The 22,850-nt window shown below is 40.6% G+C and overlaps 1 protein-coding gene across 2 annotated transcripts in view; it reads right to left on the bottom strand.

The window, feature by feature from the left end:
* The window catches only part of LOC132139877 (teneurin-1-like), a 154,297-nt gene that overhangs the window by 72,548 nt on the left and 58,899 nt on the right, over positions 1-22,850 (bottom strand). The gene's annotated exons all lie outside the window — the stretch shown is intronic.

The following is a 22,850-nucleotide window of genomic DNA, read 5'->3' as shown; positions in this document are numbered from 1 at the left end:
TTATCTAACAAAAAATTGACTAAAGATTATCAAAGCTTGAAATGAAATTAGTTTTGTGATTGTGATTGTGAAACCTGTGATTTTGGCCTGTCCCACCACACTCGTCTATCCAACAATAAAAAAATCATACAATATCAAAGTTTTACCTAATTAGTTAAATTGATAATCAATTAATTGTTTGATCATTCCATAAAATTGTCATACCAAGGAAGTTTTATCATCCTTTCTAAAACACATAAAGACTCATTTCATTTTCTAAATTTTTAAACAAACATTAGCCCACTGGGCACATTTGTTGAGCTCAACAATTGAAGCCTACAACTAAATATGATTAAAATTACTCAAGCAAATACTTTTCTTTTATTAATGGGAAACATAACCTGAAAAACGCGTTATTGAAAGTAGAATTTATTACTAATATTTGCTGAAAGTTGCAAGTACTACATTATACACACTTTATACCACAAGAACTACATTACAACATTATAAGCATATTAAGACAAATATATTAAGATATATAAAGAATACAGACATTAAATATGTAATTATTTAGCTTACCTTTATAGCAATTATCTTGAAACTGCATAATTTGCATAGGCTTCAAGTGTTGTTACTTAACCTTTTTCTCTTTCAGTGGTCTTATTATCTTTTACAAAGCAACACATTCTACTTAGATACTTAAGCTTAAAGCTTGAATTACAACAAGCTGAATGGTCCATAAAAGCATCACAACAAGCGTCCACAAGTGTCTGCATCTGACACCACAGAGACAGTGCGAAATCATAGAAACTCCATCTGATGTTGCAGCACCTGGACACATGCCGCGTTTTCATATCATTTTCTCTTCCCTTTCATTTAAAATGAAGCTTAGGGTCTTATACCTTCTGCTGAACTAACCTTGCTGGAAAAAAGGATATACACACACATGTACAAAAGCGTCTGTTCCTTCCCTTCTAATTCCATTTGGCTCTCATTGGGTTTATTAACTGTCATTTTGCATTATTGACACACTGGTTTCCTATTGAATGTTGTTCAGTTGCTTTCACGCAATGTATTTTGTTTAAAGCGCTATATAAATAAAGGTGATTTGACTTGACTTTGATCTGTTTTAGTGAGCTAGAGATTCTCTCTTTATTATTTTTTTTCCCTTCCCTTTTTGTCCCTTCACTTCATGCCTTTCACCCAATCTCTTCTGAGAGCCAAAATTACTTCCTAATCTGAGAAGAACACTTTCTATTTGGAGATTTGGCAAAGATGCACATAAAACACACACACACACACATGTCCACACAAAGCTCTAAATTTCAATCTGAATGAAACACAAAGAGAGCAGCCAAAATAAATTCAATTAGGAAACTTCACTCTTAAACACACTCTGGGATTACATTACATAAGAGGTCTTTTACTCACTCCATCACCTCAGAAACTAGATAAAATCCACTCATATTAACAGTCTTTATAAACTATTTTGCACTTTCTAATGCAAAGCCACAGCTGATGTGATTGTGGGCAAAAGCCGCAAGAAGCATGGTGGTAGAACTTCGGGAATCCACACGTACGCACACACACACACACACACACATTTGTTTTTGTGAAAAGTGTGGACATCCCATAGGCGTAATGGTTTTTATACTGTACAAACTGTATATTCTATCACTCTTCACCAACCCTACCCCTAACCCTTACTCTCACAGGAAACTTGGTGCATTTTTACTTTCTCAAAAAAACTAATTCTGTATGATTTATAAGCATTTTGAAAAATATGTACATGGGTTATGTCCTCATATGTCACCCCCTCCTTGTAATACCTGTGTCATACCCATGTCATTATACAGATTTGTGTCCTGATATGTCACAAAAACACGCCCACACACACACACACAAACCTCCCAAAACTGTACACTTGATTTAAGATCACCCAGCAAACACCTCTCTCTTCCTGAAATCACTTCTCCATTATCTAATGCACTTAGAAATACACTGTATTTCACTTGGCTGTGGAGTTGAGAGCGAACAGCATTGATTTAGATTGGATTTGTTGATTAAATTAGGCTGTCTCTGATCTATGAGAATGTATGATGTTATAGACAGTGTAAATGCACAGTGGTTTGAATGGGAATAGACCTCTGAAGATAATGTAATCAAAGCACCATCCTTCATCGATCCAGCGGCGAATAAAACACAGAGACATTTCCTTCTTATACACCAGCACGCACATACACACATCTCTCTATGTTCTGTCTATCCATCTATCTATCTGTGGACATTATAGACATATAGACATTATTTTTATTACACAAAAGGTTATTTCGATAATTTTATATGCGACAAGAGAATGTAGAAATACAGAATGCTGTTTAGATATTCCATGAAACAACAACAACAACAACAACAACAATGCAGCTTCAGTGTTAACCAGTTTATCATCCCATTGGCTATTAAACAAGAAAAATCAAAGAGTTTGTGAACATAGTCTAAAACAGATTTTGAAAAGGCCTACAGCATTTTTGTATGAATAATAATACACATACTGTGATCATCTGTAGACCTGAGATTAAAAAAGGAGTAATATTTTAAAAGTAGATCAGAACCAAATGGAATTAAGACAGAATATGAAAATTAACCCCTATGGCTAATTATTTATCCATTATGCATTTCAGACTATCGTTAGTCAAGATTAAGTAAACCCACACCCCCTCAAAAATAATTCACTTAAACTGCTCACTTTTATGCATGAAAGCATACAGCTGGTACTGCTATCATTACATCCACACAGAGCTAGCGTATTTAAGTCCATTCAACACATACTACTGAAAGAAACACATCCGATTCCTTTGAAAATAGCTTTTAACATCATCTACAGATCTTTTTTTTTAATGTATAAGAATGTGGGTAACAATATATTTTGCATCCCTTATGATGAAATAAAAGACTGCACAATCATACACACATACATAATGAATGGTACAAGAATGAGAAGTACTGAGACAACACTATGATCAGTCTTGCAGAGGTGCAGAGCTACTGTGAAGTTTTGTGTGTTGTGTGTGTGTGTGTGTCGCTAGGTGGGTGTCAGTGTCACAATTGTTTCTTCAACCCTGTCTTTTTGAGATGCAGTGTCATGAACAGAGCAACGGTAAAACTGCTGCTAAAATAAAACAGACATAAACAGAGAAAACCCAGCTTTCACATTGGACAAACACACATAAGCACTAATACATAAAATCAAACATACACGCACTCATGAACGCACACAGCAAAGGACCATTAACCTGGCTGTCTCCATGGCAACATAGCTTGGCCCTCATAATCCAGTGCAGAAACCTTTGACTGAAAGTGGCAAACATACATACACTTATTTAAATGTGTGTATGACAATGATTGCACTGAAGACACCTGAATACATAGCTATATAATTCATCCTCACCCTATAAGCGCTCTGCACTTTTCTCTCGAACTATCTAATCCTTCCTCTCTAGCTCTTATTATGCAATGCTCTCGCGGTACCGATACAAAAACCAAGAGAGGATCAAGTTATCAAAAAATAATGCGAGGTAATGTGTGTGTGCATGAGAGAGACGGTGGAAATCTTATAGCCATAAAACTGTTATTAAATATCCCTCTTACTACAAAATTACTTTAAGAAAATCAATCTGTTTCACTTATGGAAATTCACAGTTCCATCTCGACCCCACAGCCGTCTCCTCAGATACATGACACCCTCCACCACCCTCACATCCTCTAATCTTCATCTGTCAGAGAGGACACCTTATTATGACACATGTTCGATAGATCCAAGGCAAATTCTGACAAACATCCCTCGTTTCACTTTACACGCCACAAGACGGATTGTGTGCTTGAAATTATACCCCCATTTAAAACTTGAATCGATGGCTTATTCCCAAGACTCAGCCGTATATTTTTAAATAATATGTTACTAGACTTTCACATCTAAATTCTGCATTTTTTTTCATCATAATTAATATATATATATATATATATATATATTTGTATACTATAAAACCACAATCTCATCTATGAAATGCAGATAGCATACAATAACTATTCGTGGGGTCAAGATTTTGACATTCAATTCAAATTTGTATACCGCTTTTCACAATGTTTCTACATTATATTTAGCAATAGCTTATCACTAGTGACTATCTCAAGTTGATGTACATATGGCAGAAATGTATGGTAAAAATCAAGCAGTTACTTAATAAAGTGAAAGTCGTAACATTTGCCAAGTATAGTAGCCCATACTCAGAATTGGTACTCTGCATTTAACCCATCCAAGTGCACACACAGCAGTGAGAAGTGAACACACACCCGGAGCAGTGGGCAGCTATATATCCAGCGCCCGGGGAGCAACTGGATGTTCTGTGCCTTGCTTAAGGGCACATCAGCCATGAGTATTGAGGGTGGAAGAGAGCACTGTTCATTCACTCCTTCCACCTACAACTCCTGCCAGCACTGAGACTTGAACCTGCGACCTTTGGGTTACAGGTCTAACTCTCTATCCATTAGGCCACAACTGCCCCCAAACAGCTATAACGTAATCAAACAGACGGTGAACACTATTAACAGCAATTATTATATGCTGCGATCAAAATTAAAGCAAAATTTGGTCGTTTTGCCCATTTTATTGTTACTTTCTCCGCTGACTTTGAGAATTTCAAGAATCTTTTTGTTGTCAGATGAAAATATTGACTCTGATTTTAACAACTGTTTTGGTTTCAAAAGCTTTTGAAAACATTGTTTGCAAAATTCTAATGTATGCTATATAATATGCTAAATTAAAAATGTAGTGAACTCGAGCTGCGTCGAGAACGAATAGGGAATGCGTCCAGCCCCTCGTGCCGGGGGTGTCACTTTTGTACTCCGCAGACGCTAGAGTCAAAGTGGCGCTCCCGGGCCGAAGGCTTCTAGTGGAAAGCAGTTCTACGGACCGTAGTTTTCGCTGGATAGCCTTCATCATAACGTCCTGACGCCTAGGAGATCATTCTGCCAACCCTGCCGGTGTTCCAGGGCGCAGCGATCTCCGGCGAGCGCTTCTCTCAGTTACCGCCCGGAAACGTAGCGGTGCTGAGAGGCTCGCTACAGAGGTCTCTAGAGCAGCTAGTACGGTCATCCCCTGCCGGTCCACCGCTTCAGGGCACCGAGCTAGTGGCTCTAGGCGCACTAGAGGCCAGTCTCTCGAGACTGGTTCCCTTAGGAGGTCACATGGCCGAAGGCCGAAGGCTTCTAGTGGAAAGCAGTTCTACGGACCGTTGATTTTGCTGGATAGCCTTCATCATAACGTTCTGATGCCTAGGCCTAGAACGTTTTGAGGGCCAGCTCCCTCTGGGGAAGCTAATTGCTCTGATGCAACCAGAGATCAGTCTTGAGAGGCTTATTCCCTTAGTAGACTATTTTGCAGCGTGAAAACTACTGCCAAATGTGTCTCAGTTGGTCCTGCACACTGTAGTGAGAAGCCACAGAATCCAGTTCTGGTGGGCCCCAAGCAGGCTCTGGTAATGGAACAGAAGTAGACTCTCTCTGAGGACGGAGACCATCGAGGTAGTCTCCTTGGTTGGGTTGCAGAGTCCGGGTCCTACAGCCGGTACTTCACTGTTCCGAGGAATGATGAGGTGTTGTGTCCTTTTCTAGATCTTTGCTTTTTTAACCTCTCAGTCAGGAGACTGAAGTTTAGCACACCTGCACAGGCCAAGTCCGAGGACTGGTGTGTCACGATCTATCAAAAGATGCACTTATCTCAATCCTTCTTCATCGGAAGTTCCTGAGGTTTGCTTTTGGGGGCAAAAGCCTACCAATACGGATCTTCCACTGGCCTTGCACTCTCACCCCACACTTTCACGACTCAACCACATTGACGATTGGTTGATATCAGCTCAATCTGAGCAGATTACGGTTCGGCACCGAGGTGTCGTTCTCGCTCACATGAAAAAGCTGGGGTTAAGACTTAACGCCAAGAAAAGTGTGCTTTCTCCAGTTCAGAGAACCACTTATCTGGGCATGGTGTGGGATTCGACCACGATGCAGGCACGTATGTCACCTGCTCAGATCGAGTCGATCCTCACTGCAGTCGTGAGAGTGAGAGAAGGCCGGTCACTCACTGTCAAGCAGTCACAGAGTTTACTGGGTCTGATGGCAGCTGCGTCCAACGTGAATACTATTGGCCTGCTGTACATGAGACCCCTACACTGGTGGCCCAAGATCAAGGGGTTCTCCCTGAGGGGAAACCCACTTCGCATGCTAAAGGTCACGTGGCGCTGCCTACGTGCCTTGGATATGTGGAGGAAGCCTTGGTTCTTGTCCCAGGGCCCGGTGCTGGGAGCTCCTTGTTGCCGCGAGATGCTAGAACACGGACGCGTCCCTCACCGGCTGGGGTGCGGTCATGAGTGGCCACCCTGCCCGTGGTCTGTGGAGTGGTCACCATCTGACATGGCACATCAACTGCCTGGAGATGCTGGCCGTGCTTCGTGCACTTTGTTATTTTCTCCCAGACCTAAGAGGTCACCATGTGTTGGTGCGCACCGACAACACAGTGGTGGTCTCTTACATCAACCACCAAGGAGGTCTGCACTCACGCCGTTTATAGAACTAGCGTACCAGATCCTTGTGTGGGCCCAGGACGAATTCCTCTCGCTCAGAGCAGTTCACATTCCTGGGCATCTTAATATGGGAGCAGACATCCTGTTGAGGCAGGGGCCGAGGCCCGGGGAATGGCGGCTTCACACTGAGGTGAAGCAGAGTTGGAGATGTTAGCCAGACTCGGGTGGATCTGTTTGCGACTCGAGAGACATCACACTGTCCCCTCTGGCTTCCTCTGACTCATCCAGCTCCACTGGGGCTGGACGCCATGGTACAGACATGGCCGAGGCTTCATCTGTACATTTTTCCCCCGATTGCTCTGCTCTCGGGAGTTCTGGAGAGAGTGTGCCGGGACTGAGTCCGGCTGCTGTTAGTAGCACCGTTCTGGAGCCGGGTATGGTTCCTGGGCCTGATTTCTCTTTTTGACGGCACTCCATGGGAGGTTCCTGTCAGGAGAGATCTCCTCTCGCAGGCGGAGGGTGTGCCCCCGCATGGAGCTTAGAGGCTGTAGGTGTTGTCTCTGAGGAGGCACAACTCTTAGCTTCCGGTCTCTCAAGTTTAGAGAAACTGATTCTTTGAACTGCTTCGCACAAGTATTTTACGAATCATTTAGAAATTAAGTAAAATTAAATCTGCTTTTTGAGAAAACTAACGTGTTTTTTGACCTTGCATGCATGTAAACCTGTTTTAGGAGACTCATAAAACAATATTAGCAACCTTAAAAATGGCATAATAGGGTCACTTTAAAGGAACAGTTCATCTAAAAATTTTAATTCTGTCAACCTTTGTTTTTTTTTAAAGCATCATAAATTTATTTTTAAAGTGGTCCATACGGCTTGTGCTTTACACTGTAAACTTAAAATTGTACAATAGCTTTGTGTGACTAACAGAACACATTTTGTAAGTGACTGAATAGAGAAATGCAACCAGCACTGTTGTTTATTTAAAAATTTTGTAGCAGAAATGACTCGAACCAGACAAATTAAAGAGTCGATCAGGACTGTGGCTGAAACACGAGCTGAATTCCTCAGTAAGGCAACAGGAAGTCATAAAACATTCTGTGCCACAAGTCCCAAGCAAGATAGCCAACCAACCAAAGCTTTCACAGAACAGCTTTCAACATTAACACCACTAGAACAATTATTGACAATTTCAATTCGGAGAAGAGATTTGTCAAATTTGTTGTTCGTAATTGAAATGCAACGCTGGACATCACATGTAAACCCATGAGAGCTAAACACTTCCATTGACTTCCCCCCACCTAACAGAAACAGACTGAAATTCCTAAGGGGGAAGGGGCTTTGAACCTCTGGTCTCCACAGAAATCTTTGCCAAGAGAATGGCAAAGAACCTGTCTTTTCTACATGTATATGGACCAAAAAGAACTCCAAAATGACTTATAAATGAATCAGTCCATCACTTCACTCCATATTCATTTATGTGTAACCCACACATTTGACTATCATGTTATAATCACTTATTGTGTATGTCTTTTAATAACTATGGGATAACTTAAGGATTCATAATCATGTTTGGTATGTTTGTGATGGAAACTGCTTGCTTGAAATAGGCCTGACAATCAAATACTTGTCAAATGTATCATATTCGTGTTATAGGAATCATGTCCAAAATTATACCCTACAAGAGCGGGAAAATTCAGACCACATGCTTGGTAAGATAAACATATGATTTATGATACCCCCGAGCCAAGACAATATCTGATTGGTCAAGACAACATTTAAGGTGTGGCCAACAGGCCAGTTTAAATACTCAGGACACCATAAAATCCTGCTTTTTAGTCTCTAGCTTTGCTTCTGCTACTAGTCATGCCTGCTTTTAGTCTCAAGCTATGCTTCTGCTATTAGTCATGTTTGCTTTTAGCTTTGCTTCTTAGCTTTAGCTTTTAGCCATGCTGTTTGTCATCATTGTTCTTTGAGCGCGGTTCCCGCGTGCTTCAGCCTGCACGCCTGCTGTTACTTAGCCACGATGAGAAGGAACACCACCTAGTCTCGCCAAACTTTACTTCTTTTCTTTTTCGTTTGAGAGTTTCGTGTTCTGAGTTAAGTTTTGCAACGTCGAGTTTCAACTTCAACCCGCACACAACTCCGTCTTCAGCCAACACCCAACCAGGGTTTCCCAAGACGTCACTTCAACGACTACTGAACTTCCAGCCAATCAGCGACATCGGGAAAATCCCCTTTCAACGACAACAAAGGGACTCCCTTTTTCACAGGAGACGCAAGTAACCTCCAGACTGTGACCTTTACTGGTGTATGTTTAACCTCATTGAGGAACTCAATGCGAGGGCTAATTACGTGATTGATGGTTGTTCATGTCTATGCAATTTAACGTATTACTGTAAACTTGGGATTCCACATTTCCATTCTCTTAAACTCATCTTTCCCTAACTTTCGATCTTCCTGCAATTGTGTGAATGTGTGAGTGCGTGCGTTTGTGTGCAGAGGTGGAAAGTAACGAATTACATTTACTCGCGTTACTGTAATTGAGTAGCTTTTTTGTGTACTAATACTTTTTAAAGTAATTTTTTAAATCTGTAATTTTACTTTTACTTAAGTATATTTTGTTTGAAGTATTGTACTTCGCTACATTTTAAAACACATTAATTACTGAGTAAAAAAAAATAAAAATAAAAAAAATAAATCGCTCCCTGGAAACTACGGCATAATGGGCAGGAGGGCAAACTGGCGCTAAAATCACAAGAAAGATGCAGACGGACAAAACAGGCATTAGTGGTGCAGACACCGCTGAAAACGAAACCCCGTCATATTCTGAAGTTTAACTCGAAGGAAATGAAGTGAACCCCTGGCCATATGTATGCTCTATTATGCAATGTAAGCTGTACTTGCCTAGGAAGACCAAACTAGCAGCTTATAAAATCTCGACAAGACATCAACCCTTCGCAAGAATGTAGAGGTAAGCTAAATAATTGCATCGTTGCATTGGTGGTTAAAATGAAGCTTTGACATTTTAGCAAGAGGTTTTGCACAAATTAGCCAAAAAAACAGTGGTGAGGAGTGTGCTATTTTTGTTTTAATGATGTGCGCGCGCATTCTTTCACTGTGTGATTCAGTCTCCTAAAATGCATTTAGAATGATCCCAAAATTGAAGATATAGGGGCAGAAAATTCACATATTTATATAATTTCATATATTAAATCAAAATCACACAAAGAATGCCATCTTTTCCTCCAAAAAAACATCATGAATATATACATACTTATATATAACAGTTCAGTAAACAAGTTAATTAAGAGACTTGCGTTTTAGACACCATATTGCCTTTTTAGCTCTATTTCTACAACAGAAAATAATTCCAAACACAGCCACCAAAGCACAGTTTTGCGTCTCTGAGCAACGTGACAGTGTTTTGTTCCTGAATGAATCAACCGTTTAAATGATTCGGTTCAATCGCAATGACTCACTTATTAACAGTGACTTGCTGACACATACTGGCCATTTTAATTTCACATTTAAAGTATCTTTTGATTTTTTTTAAATAATTAATTTCTTATCATTTCAAATGAGTATTCAACATTTTATGTCTTGTATATCAAAACATTATTCATGCATTTGTAACTGCAGGTTAAATGCATTCTTGTCCTGCACTAAACAGTGTAATACATCTAAATGCCACTTCCAATGAATCTTCTGCATTTCCTCTGCATTAAAAGATGAGTTTGTTGATACTGATTTGCCTGGTAACAGCCCAAATGTTTTATTATTCTAAATAACTGATTCCTTTAATTAAAAACAACTAGTTTGAGATTAATAGACCTATCCCAGGGGTGTCAAACTCAGTTCCTGGAGGGTCGTAGCCCTGCAGAGTTTAGTTCTAACCCTGCTCCAGCACACATATCATGTAGTTTTCAAATAAACCTAAATTATTAGATTAGCTGGATCAGGTGTGTTTAATTAAGGTTATATCTAAACTGTGCAGGACTGTGGCCCCATTTTTGACTCCCTCCCACTGTTAAAATGTAACTAAGTAATTTTTACTCTGAGTAAATTTTAAATGAGCTACTTTTTACTTTTACTTGAGTAGATTTTTAGACTGGTACTTTTACTTGTACTTAAGTAAAATTTCATTAATGTAATGGTACTTTTACTTGAGTAGAATATTTTTGTACTCTTTCCACCTCTGTTTGTGTGTTAGATTAGTTTATATGTCTTAGATTTATCTAATAAAGCCTTATTCATATTGAAAAGACAAGTATCTTGTGTTTTGTGCTTACAAGTTATTGTCTTAAACTGCCGATCTTGTTACTGTGCTAATTGATAGTGTTTTCACTATACTTTGGATATTAATATCCAGCGCAGATTTGATGTTAAACGGCTCGTTCAGTGAATCACAGGGCGTCTCAGTGATCAGCCGTGAAACAGTGATTCTGTTCAAATTCCCTTTAAAATCTTAAATGATTCCCTTTGAGCTAAAGTGACCTGTTTCCCTTACAATTTTAATGACACGAAAGTAAATTAACAGATTTTTATCATTAGTTTACTTGAGCAGCTATTTATCATTACTAGTATTTCAAAAGTCAAAAAATAGAATTGTAAAAAAAAAACAAGTAGATGAATTATTTTCTTTATTACTTTATTTCATGAAGTGTAACATTCAATTCTCTCTCTTCCTCTCAGTCAGGCTCAACAGGGACACATTTCAAGGGCGCACCGCTGGCTTTAACTGAGCTTTTATCTTTGTTTACCCTTACCAGCTGGTCTTGTTCACACATCATAAAACACACACATACAAACACATACCACACCCTGCAAATATAGCACCTTGTGGGGGAATTTTTGTAATTAAATGTAAACGTACTTGCAATGATTGTTTTGTATTTAATTATTTTCGGATTGATTGACACCACTGATCTGCGCACACCACAAAAAAATCTAAATTTCACACTTAAGGCTCTGGCATATTAACAACTCGAGGAAAACTGCTAAACATCTGCTGTGAATCCCAGTGCAGGGTGTCTGCGATGGGTTTCGGCACCACATCTGCTGCTGCTGTGAATCATTCGCTGATGCCTCTGTGATAGTCTTTGACTCTACCTTTGCCGCCGTGACTCATGCCGTGAAACCTTATGGATGCTCTCCCACTGCCACCATGGTACCTCGGAGATAAGGTCTACCTTGGTTTTATATGTGCTGATATATCAACTACCCACATGCCTGCTGCATCATTCTCACTCGGCTGCTCTACTTTTATGCTTAAGTCACATCTGTTTTTATGCAGTCTAACAACCGGCCCCTGGAGCAGGAGGCCCCTTGAGGGACCTTTGCCGTCCAAACTCTCCCACAATAAAACTTTACAACTGGACATCCCTCCTATTTTATTTACATCAGCCCTGTGTTTTATTTTAACACCTCGTATCTGTCTACCCTTCCATTTTTTCCTTCCCTTACGGTTGCAGTTGTTTGTCCTTATCAAAAAAAAAAAAACATGTCTGCTCCAGTTATAGGCAGATCCCTCATTGAAAAACGATCCTGAGCTCAAGTGAGTAAATAAACAAAAAAAAAAAGAATAAAAGAGGGACATTATGTATGTGTGTACGTGTGTGTGTGCACGCATGTCTATAAATTTCTGGATAGATTCATTGCTGTTTTATAGTGCTCTATTCATTGAGCTTATCAGATACGACACAGTCTATTTACAACAGACTTTATCACACGCGCGCACACATGCGCACACAGCGCATACTGTAAATCTTCTGCCAGTTATTCGCTTCCCTGCCATATGTAGAACTCTAAATGTCTCTGGAAAGGAAATCTTGATGGTCCAAGAGCTTGTTATACCCGCCACCCTATGTCTTCCTTCTCCAACCCTTCCTCTCTCATTAAATTCAGCATTCTTTAACGCCATTTCTCTCATCTATGTATATGTGCACATGTGTGGTATACACCAGTCCAGCCTTCAGTTAACAAGCTATTCCATTAATTAGTTGCATGACTAACTCACCCACCTCGGGAGGCATCAATCAAACACAAACACACATGCACATGTGGACAGACAAAAACACCCACAGGGATGAAAAATGAGAGATGAAAAATGTATGTGGGAACACACAGATCAATTCGCAAGCTATTTACAAATCTGCTTGAAAGAAAGTGTGTGTGTGTGTGTGTGTGTGTTTGCGCATTGTCCCGCAGTCATATTAAGTATTCCAAACAAACCATTTCAACCTCCTCCGCACCCCCCAACCCAAAGAGTTTCCCATAATGCTTCAGGGCAGGTGACACCCCCCCCCTCCCCCCCCCCCCAATCTGAAGGACAGAATGTTGAGTATGTGTGTGTGTGTGTGTGTGAGAGAGAGAGAGAGAGAGAGAGAGCAAGAGAGGATGGATAAAGGGGAAGAATGGATAGAGTGATTAATTTCTTTCTCTCTCTTGTCACATCCTTTGAGAAAGCCTAACAGATGTGAACATAGATAGCAAGGATGCCTTCACTTGTTGCGCATGGTAGCCCGATTCATAACATATGCACCCCGTTACCCCGGTGACCTACATCTTGTTACAGAGGTAACATATTTTTCTGGGTTACCTTAGCTCATCCTAGACATTGTTTATTTCATGGTGCTTATAAAACAGCTCTTTGTTGGCGACTCGCAAACGTGACCTCAAAGAAATCTCAGTGTGAGTGATTAAGTAGCAAGTGTATGCACCAGGAAACAAAGCCAACGGTGGTTACCGACTCAGAGCTGTCAGTTGTGGGACATACATATGCATCAGATGCAGTGTCAAAACACCTTATCACAATGACATCCTACAGGGTGACCTGGAGGAGTTCTGGGAGAAATCTGTGCTTGTGTGTGTGTGGTGTAATGGCAGATAAAGTGACACACTTTAATGATAGGACATTTAATAAGGTGACAGGAAAATGACATGCATTGTGAAGACCCCGCTCTAATAGAGATGGGACGGGCGCTGACATACACGCACCCACGCTTGCATGCGAATGTGCACGGAGGAGTTTTTCTGAACCTCGGGAGAGAATGAGACAATTATAGTTTGTCAAATAACCTTTGTACTCACTTTTTTTTTTTTTTACCTTTTTACTAAAATTGACAGATGATATAGTTTGAGTGAAAGCGCTGGTCTAGTTATTCTGTGTGATTTTCCTGTGACAATAATGACCTTTAATGGTTTAAAAGGAACACATCAAGTAAAGTGGCAAAAAATGCACTTTTAAAGAAAAAGGAAATAACAGGAAATCGCTTTGTAATTACTCGGGAAAGCACATCTGCATCTTCGGTGACTGACTAAAATGATTTTGATGGAAACCAGTGTCTGTAAAGATTTCTTTCTTTTGGGTGAGTTATAAAAGCAAGAAGTGAATAATTTGTGTGTGTGACGAGTGGGGCGGGGCCGAGAGATGGGCGAACAGGAACGAGGCCAGTGGAGTGATTGGAAATGAGCGACACCTGCTCGACCCAACGGTCTCGAGTCCCACGGAGGAGATGGAGCGATATAAAACCGGAGTGACGACAGTGACGGACGAGAGAGGACCAGGCCTGGATTTTAGTTTGTGTTTTGATTTGTGCGCATCAGTCATCCGTGAGGGGCTGACACGCTTTTTTGTGTTTATTTTGATCATTAAAATATCATTTGATTGTCCGCCGGTTCCCGCCTCCTTCTTCCCGATGATTATGAAGGTTGAATCCGTTACAGTGGTGCCGAAGCCCGGGAGAAGGATGGACGCGCTGCTGAAGATCCCTCGCCGCTGTGGTGAATCCGCGGTGCCATCGGTGCCACCATTGAACAAAAGTAAAGTAATTGTCCCTCTTTGTATGGTGGAATTTACACCTCATCAAAGCTCAACATGTGAAATATGAATCCATCAGTGAACCACTGCCATTTGTAGTACAGGCTTAATTAAATTGTGTTCTTGGAACTGAAAATGTCAATTACAAAAAAATTATGAGATCAATTAAACACTGTAATTGACTGACAGCCCCAGTATTTATGTTTTGGACTAACGAGGGATACACAAAACAACATTTTTGAAAGGAATTAGAAATGTTTCCTTCAAACTTCAATAACTTTTAATAAATAAACTTTATTAGTTTGAAAAAAGCATAGACGGACAGACAGAGAGATCAAAAGTTGTGAAAAACTGGAGAACTGTTACTCTTGTGCATGGGTTACAAGGATGGACGCGCTGCTGAAGATCCCTCGCCGCTGTGGTGAATCCGTGGTGCCATCGAGCAGGCGAGGAAGTGTGCCGCCATGGACGCTCAAGGCGGTGGGCTGGAGTGAGTTGCCGGGGACGGGCGAGCTCGCTGCCGACCGCCCACGATATGGAGGGACGGCTGCCGTCCGTGAGGGAGCGGAGGAGTCGGCGCCGTTCACCAGTGGGCCGGAGCCTGCTGCCTCCGTGAAGGAATCCGGAGGAGCAGGGAATGGGGGACTCCTGCCGGCTGCCCAGAACTGGAGGAGCCGTCGCCGTCCTCCGGGCGGCGGAGGAGTGTCGTGCCGCCTGCCGAGGGCCATCCAGTGCCACCGCCAGGCACCGCGGAGGAGGTCACCCAGCTGGTGGAGGGCCGAGCAGCAGTGCATCTGGGAACCGGAATTTATTATTATTTTTTCTCTCCCCTCTCTCGTCGCTCCTCCTTCCATCTCCTTTTCTCTCGCCTCGTCTGTCCTATCCCCAGGTTCCCGCAGGTCCCCGTGAGCGGTACACCCCCCCCCCCCCCCCCTAGGAAGTAGAGCGCAGTCTCGAGGGTACCCCCCGGCCTGCGAGGGACGATGGGGGTATGTGACGAGTGGGGCGGGGCCGAGAGACGTGTGAACAGGAGCGAGGCCGGTGGAGTGATTGGAAATGAGTGACACCTGCTCGACCAACCTGTATCGAGTCCCACGGAGGAGATGGAGAAATATAAAACCGGAGCAACGACAGTGACGGACGAGAGAGGACCAGGCCTGGATTTTAGTTTGTGTTTTGATTTGTGCGCGTCAGTCGTCCTTGAGGGGCTGACGTGCTGTTTTGTGTTTATTTTGATCATTAAAATATCATTTGATTGTCCGCCGGTTCCCGCCTCCTTCTTCCCGATGATTATGAAGGTTGAATCCGTTACAGTGTGTTTATGTCTAAGTGTGTCTGGCATATTTAAAACATTACGATGCAAATAAGTTCATAAGCTGTGAGGATGAGTCACTTGAGCTTGTTGAGTGCCAGCAAAGATTCTAAGCTCATGTTGTTTAAAAAATAAAAAAAGGAATATTTTTAGGTAATCCAACCACCATCCTTCAAATCAGTTCTTTAAAACCCAAGCTACACCGTTCCCTTTCACATTACCTTCAAAGCACCTCTCCGACAACACTGCAAAAAAAAACACACACACACACACACACAGCATAAACATAGTGAAATTATGACACTTAGTCCTTAATGATTAAGCAACAGGAGTGAGAGAGTGGCAAAGGTAAAGAAGTCATGTCAGAGAGCGTTAAAACTTATTAATTGCTGTGGAGTTTGAGCTAAATAATGCACTTGGCCTTTCACAGTCACTTAATTTATGATGTGAAGTGCTATATTTCAGTCTTTACACAAACACACACACACACACACACACACACACACACACACTCATTCACTGAACCAATGTACATTTAAAAAGAACCCTAAATAATGGATAATAAATGATGATTTATTATGGCACACACTCATAATCTACACAAATAAACTCACTCTGTGTAATGCAGTTTTATTTACTAATTAAATAGTGATCTTGCTAATATTATTACAACAATAAATGTAATAAGTTAATAAAAATGTCCCCGTGAGGCGGGGGGATGCCTTCTCTCTCCCCTATTAACAGTTCACATTTGTGCTGCAAGCAAAGTTCCACAGGAGGACGTGCCCTCAGCTGTCTGTTATCAGAACATGCATTTGGCATCAATTATGAAAAAATAAAATAAAATCTATTTTTGAAAAATGATTTGCTGGATAGCCCACACAATGTGCCCATCACAATATCCAACAAAGCAGCTTCTCATTGGGAACCAAGCTGTAGTGAGAGTAATATGATTAGGAAAAGAAAAAGCAGTCAAAATAATTGTAGGAGACTGTAAGAACGGAGCACTGTTGGCGGTTTCTTTTTGGAGAAAGATTCTATATTTATTAGGACTGTCAATGCTAACGTGTTAATGCATGTGATTCATTAAATATATTTAAAACTCTTCTTAAAATTATTTTTAATACCATTAACATCTACTCAATTTGAAGTTATAACTGTTTCATTCAGTTCTGTGTGATTTCTAAAGACTGATCAGGACCTGCAGGGCTGATTGGAGCTGATAGGAGAGCCACACAGACAAAAGTCCCAAGTGGAGCAACCGTAAATCTGTAAATGATGGAAAACCATTTTTTGGGTAATTAATTTATAAATGAAACCCAGACAGGACATTGAACAAAAGTAAAGTAATTGTCCCTCTTTGTATGGTGGAATTTACACCTCATCAAAGCTCAACATGTGAAATATGAATCCATCAGTGAACCACTGCCATTTGTAGTACAGGCTTAATTAAATTGTGTTCTTGGAACTGAAAATGTCAATTACAAAAAAATTATGAGATCAATTAAACACTGTAATTGACTGACAGCCCCAGTATTTATGTTTTGGACTAACGAGGGATACACAAAACAACATTTTTGAAAGGAATTAGAAATGTTTCCTTCAAACTTCAATAACTTTTAATAAATAAACTTTATTAGTTTGAAAAAAGCATAGACGGACAGACAGAGAGATCAAAAGTTGTGAAAAACTGGAGAACTGTTACTCTTGTGCATGGGTTACATAGAAACCCCCCCCCCCCCCAAAAAAAGATATTTATTTATTTTAATAACAGTCATAAGTTTACTCTTGATGAGCCAGTTGTGTGCGTGTTAGAATTCTACCACACTGACAGCATAAACATGAATCTTCTACCACATTGGCAGCATGTTACACACTTAATGTGTCACATCCTGGAAGTATTGGCACATCCTTACCATAGAATGTCCGACGTAACTAACAGCCTCCTCATGCGTGTGCACACACTCACTGCCAATAATGACCTGAAGTCATGTCGAGTCATGTTTATTTATAAGGCACTTTGGGTCAGAAGTTGAACTCTCACAAAACCCAGAAGCAAATTTAAATCAAGTGTGATTTAAAACCAAGGAAGTGTGATCATGCTCACTGGTTCTTTTTCCTGTGCTGTGGACAGTTTAATGCATCTTTGATATCTCCTGTTGCATCATTAAAAATGGTGAGAAAGGGAAAAATAGGGAAGAAGCAGCAGTGATGATGCTGATATTTAGAATAATAGCTCCATTAGGAGATGCTCGGTCACATGCCTCATAACACCCGCTGGCCACATGTGCTAATGTTTCGTGCTGATTATCCTCCAGACCACAGTGTGATGATATTAATGCAAAAGATAAAAAAGCCTTTAGGAAAGTGTTGCTGGAGTTGGACTGACATACACACACACACACACATGTGTGGGTATGCCTGTGTGTGTGCTCAAGAATGGACCGCCTTGCCAAGTATCTGTTATGGAAGGAAGCCAGAGTAAAATCTGGGCCATGGTGCCTCTCCCTCTCTCTCCCTCCTTCAAATGTCAGCTGTACAGAGTAGACACTGAGCGTGTTTTCTGTGATCAAAACAATGGGAACATGTGTTCTGTCTCTCTCTCTGTGAAAGGGAAGATTTTCTCCATCAAATGTCCTTCCAAGTACAGTGACAGACGGAGCAAAAAGTGAAGGCTAAAGGAAGAAGGGACAATGTTCTGATAAGGAAGAAGAAAATGAGAAAAGATGGACAGAATTGGTAAAGTGACAACTTTAGAATGTTAAAACAATGACTCACCAGTGATGTGTCTTTAAAGGGATAGATAAATGAAGTGCACTATGGCCATTTATTCACTCTCATGTCTTCTTGAACCTGTATGACTTTCACTCATCTGTATAACGCAAAATGAAAATGTAATCAAAATTAAATCTGAATTATTGGGCATTTTCAAACTGGGATAGGTGTTTTTTATTTAGTGCAGACCAAGCTGCTATTTTCCATACAATGAAAGTGAATGGTGACCATGTGTGTCAAACAAGTGAATAAAATCTTAACATTAAATTTCAGTCTGTACATCCCTCAAAGCTCTCATATAGCTTCATAAAACTTGAAATATAGTGCAAATATAATAAACTGTAGTATAGAATACTTTTATGGTGCTTTTGTTGTGTGTAATGATAAAAGACTTCCTAGTCATCGGGAAGAAGGAGGCGGGAACCGGCGGACAATCAAAATGAAACTTTAATTACAAAACAAACACAAAACAGCGCACCAGCCCCTCACGGACGACTGGTGCGCACAAAATGAAACCAAAACCTAAAATAACGCCCAGGCCTGGTCCTCTCTTGTCCTTCACTGTCGTTGCTCCAGTTTTTATATCCTTCCATCTCCTACGTGGGACTCGAGACCGGCGGTGGGTCGCAGGTGCCACTGATTTGCCCAATCACTGCCGGCCTCATTCGTGTTCCCACGTCCCTCGGCCCGGCCCCACTCGCCACATACCCCCATCGCCCCTCGCAGGCCGGGTGGTACCCACGAGACTGCGCTCTACTCCCCCCCCCCCCCTCCCTCCGGGGGGGACCGCTCACGGGAACCTGCGGGAACCTGGGGGCAGGACAAACTCCGGTTTTGGGCAGCCGGCAGGAGTCCCCCGTTCCCTGCTCCTTCCGGATACCTTCACGGAGGCAGCAGGCTCCGGCCCCCTGGCGAACGGCGCCGACTCCTCCGCTCCCTCACGGAGGCAGCCGCCCCTCCCTATCGGGGGCGGTCGGCAGCGAGCTCGCCCGTCCCCGGCAACTCGCTCCAGTACACCGCCTCGAGCGTCCATGGCGGCACACTCACTCTGTCACTGCCGGCCTCACTCGTGTTCCCACGTCCCTCGGCCCCGCCCCACTCGCCACATTGTGCTTTTTTGTCCTTGGTGGCAGGCTCTAGTCCCCATCCACTTTCATCGGATATTCTGGTTAGAGCTTCTCAAACAGGGGGCATGATTACTTTATTTATTTGCTCTATTTACTAAAATAGAGCTCTAAAATACTGTGTAGAACTGAGTTCTGTTTTATGGAATACTGAAATGTATTAATTTTATAAATTACAGAAACTAGAAGTACACACAGGTTAAAATAAGATTTGAAAACAAAACTAGTGGCATTCTGTGGTGTAGAACAAGGGGACTTTGAGTTAAAAAGGTTGAAAACCATTGCCCTACTTCAAGGAGACAACATGAGGGTACATAAATTATGACAGAGTCTTTATTTTTGTGTGAAATATCATTTTAAGAGTAAAAAACAATAGGTTTACAAAATAGAAAAAAGAAAAAGATGCTGTTAAGTCCTTAAAGGAAACCAGTGAAAATAAAAGAAATGAAAGTGCGTTTGAAAAGGGATGAAGAGAGAGAAGCAAAGATGATGAACTTCTGTCTTTAAAGAGTTTTGTGAAGGGAATTTTGACACAGACCATTACACAGGAGAGCTGCATTACGCTGTGGAAAACAAATATTCACAAATGTAGAGATGAACTGGGACTAAACATAGCTCTCATGCTGGCCTTTCACAAATCCGAGTGTATAATCAACCAATAATGATTTTCACCGCACTTTGTATTTATGTGTCTTAAATAGTTTAAACTTATCAGTATGAAATGTTTAGGTTGTCTAAAGGTAAGATTCTTTCAATAATATTATATCTTAAATCCCAGATTATAACACAATTATACTTTCCAATACAAGAAGCAGCAGGGTACATTTGATTGGATTTTTTTTTACTATTGGAAGGACTTGATTAACTAGACCTATACTGTATGGAGCTATACTGTATATAACATCCAACTCCCACATGTTTGATTTAGCAAGTGAGGACACTCACAGGCAGCAGAAGTGGGATGGCACAAACAGCAATAGGGAAATAAGTATATAACATAGCTGCTCATTGAAATGCATTGAAATCACAGGATTTGCAGCTTTAATGATGGCAAAACTTTTCTTTCATTAAATCAAAGAACTGGATAATTAATCCAAAAAGAGAATGCAATTAAGGCTGTAATACTTAAGACTTTCATGAAAATGTCAAGTGCACTATTCCATTTGAGTCTACTCTTGATATGTAAAAATGTTTCATTTAAGTAATTTTTTGCAGTTAAACACTGTAACCAATTATAGTCATGCCTTATGCTCTTGAACGCAGTGCTGAGTCAGAGGTGTTTAAATTACTCTTAAGCGCCATGACACACCAAAATGACATCAAAGACAACTGTGTTGTCGCCTCGTGTCGCCTATGTCAGGGCCAAAAACCTGTGCTTGAACACACTGCAAAGACTATAGCCAAATATCACATAAGTTCTGCGTTTTATGAAGGAGGAACTGTCTATACCAATACCACCAGGTAACAGTAGCCTACATTCATTATCCAAGAAGTGAAACCAAAACTAGGATTGAGATATAAAAAACAAGGCAGCACTTCTTACAATTTTGAATATTATCAATGTTCATCAGTTGGTCTTAACTTTCTTTGTTCCAGCTGGCTATGTTGTGCTGAAAATATTTTCATTTTAGAATGTTCAGACAAGTTGTGAAATTAGAAGAGCCATCGTTGTTTGTTTGCTTTTGTCACTTTCGCTTTTCTTCTCGTGCACTGCTTCACTAAGATGAACAGCGCATCAAAAACTGTGATCTCTCCTACCGACTGCCCTACACCCATTCAAAATGCTTAAAAAGCTGCCAACAGCATCTTAAATTATTAAAGTGTCTAAAATGACTCCCTTTTGTGCTTGAAGAACACAGATAAACTATATATTGTTGCATTTGAGTGTTCATTGTCTTCATGTTTCATCATTCAAAATTTTTTTTATTTTTATCTTTTTTTATTATTATTGTTCAACTGCAGCAATAGCTGGATGCCTGTCCATATTTGAGATTTCCTGGAATGTCAGTTAAATTACTTCTGTAATGCATATGTGGATTTTCTGCTATAGGGCTCCCTCCAGCTTCCAGTATGAATGAAACAGACTATTTGCCATCCATCCAATTTTGGGTAAAAATAAGAAACATAATACTTCTCTCAAAAGAATTTTGAAATAGAAATATGATAATCGATGCTTTTCGACAGTATACAAAAGTGACCATCAGAACCATACCTGAAAATTGTGTTTAAAACAAATTAAGTATATACTGAACCATGGGCTAACTGTACTGCTGCATCCCTACTAGGCACATATACACAGCGCACAGCCAGCCAGAAACACATCAAAATGCTCCCAGTATAATCAGCAAGTACAAACAGAGTAAATTAGAGGTTTAATGTGGTGCACATAGCTTAGGTTATAATAGGAACATTAGTAGGAGTCCCAAACTCAAGGCATGGATGATCAGGGAGCTCACACTGACCAGAAAAACTCAAACAGCCTGTGTAATGTTGATCTGTGTAAAGACAAATGAATGACAGCTTCAGTGATTAGTGGAAGAGTGGAAGAGCACTAGAATTTTATATTGCTTGCTCCCTGTCTATAATTTTTCTAAAATTTGATTCATTTTTATTTTCATGCTGCAAAGTAGTCCAGTAGTCAACGTAGTCATTTTTCATTACTAATGTATGTAAAAAATCATTCTACAACAGAGTTCTTATCTGGTTTAGTAAATGTTGCATTTAAAAATAATATAGCATGTATAGAATGTAGTCACCCAACAAAAGAAATGTATTTTAAGGTTAATTGTATAAATTGAAACAGAAAGGGAAATTACACCAATTCCTTAACTAATGTCATAAAGCCATATGGAAAGAGTATAATATTACACACACATCCCTGTACAAAGAAAAAGAGGCAGAAATAGAGAAGAGGGGTCTCAAGAGCTGACAACCTGCCTAACAATGAAAGACTCCCACCTACCAGTGCTCTGTCTTCTGCCTGCCAGGGTCTAAAGTGAATAATCTGCATTTTACTTTATCTTGATTCATATTCACTCATATGTATAACTCTCATTTACTAATGTTATGTTTGTTATGTTTATATTATTATGTATATTTATTCATATCCACACATATACATCTCACTTATTTATTACTGTTATCATTCTCCTAATAATGCCTTTTGCATTGTTCTTTACACTAACTAGTGCTTTGGCAAAACAAACATGCCATAATTTGTTATGCCAGTAAAACACATCGTAACACTGAAAGGAACTCAGAGA

Source organism: Carassius carassius, chromosome 4, assembly GCF_963082965.1.
Source record: "Carassius carassius chromosome 4, fCarCar2.1, whole genome shotgun sequence".
NCBI classification, from domain to species: domain Eukaryota; kingdom Metazoa; phylum Chordata; class Actinopteri; order Cypriniformes; family Cyprinidae; genus Carassius; species Carassius carassius.
Note: the sequence above shows the minus strand (reverse complement) of the source record. Positions and strands in the feature narration are given on the sequence as shown.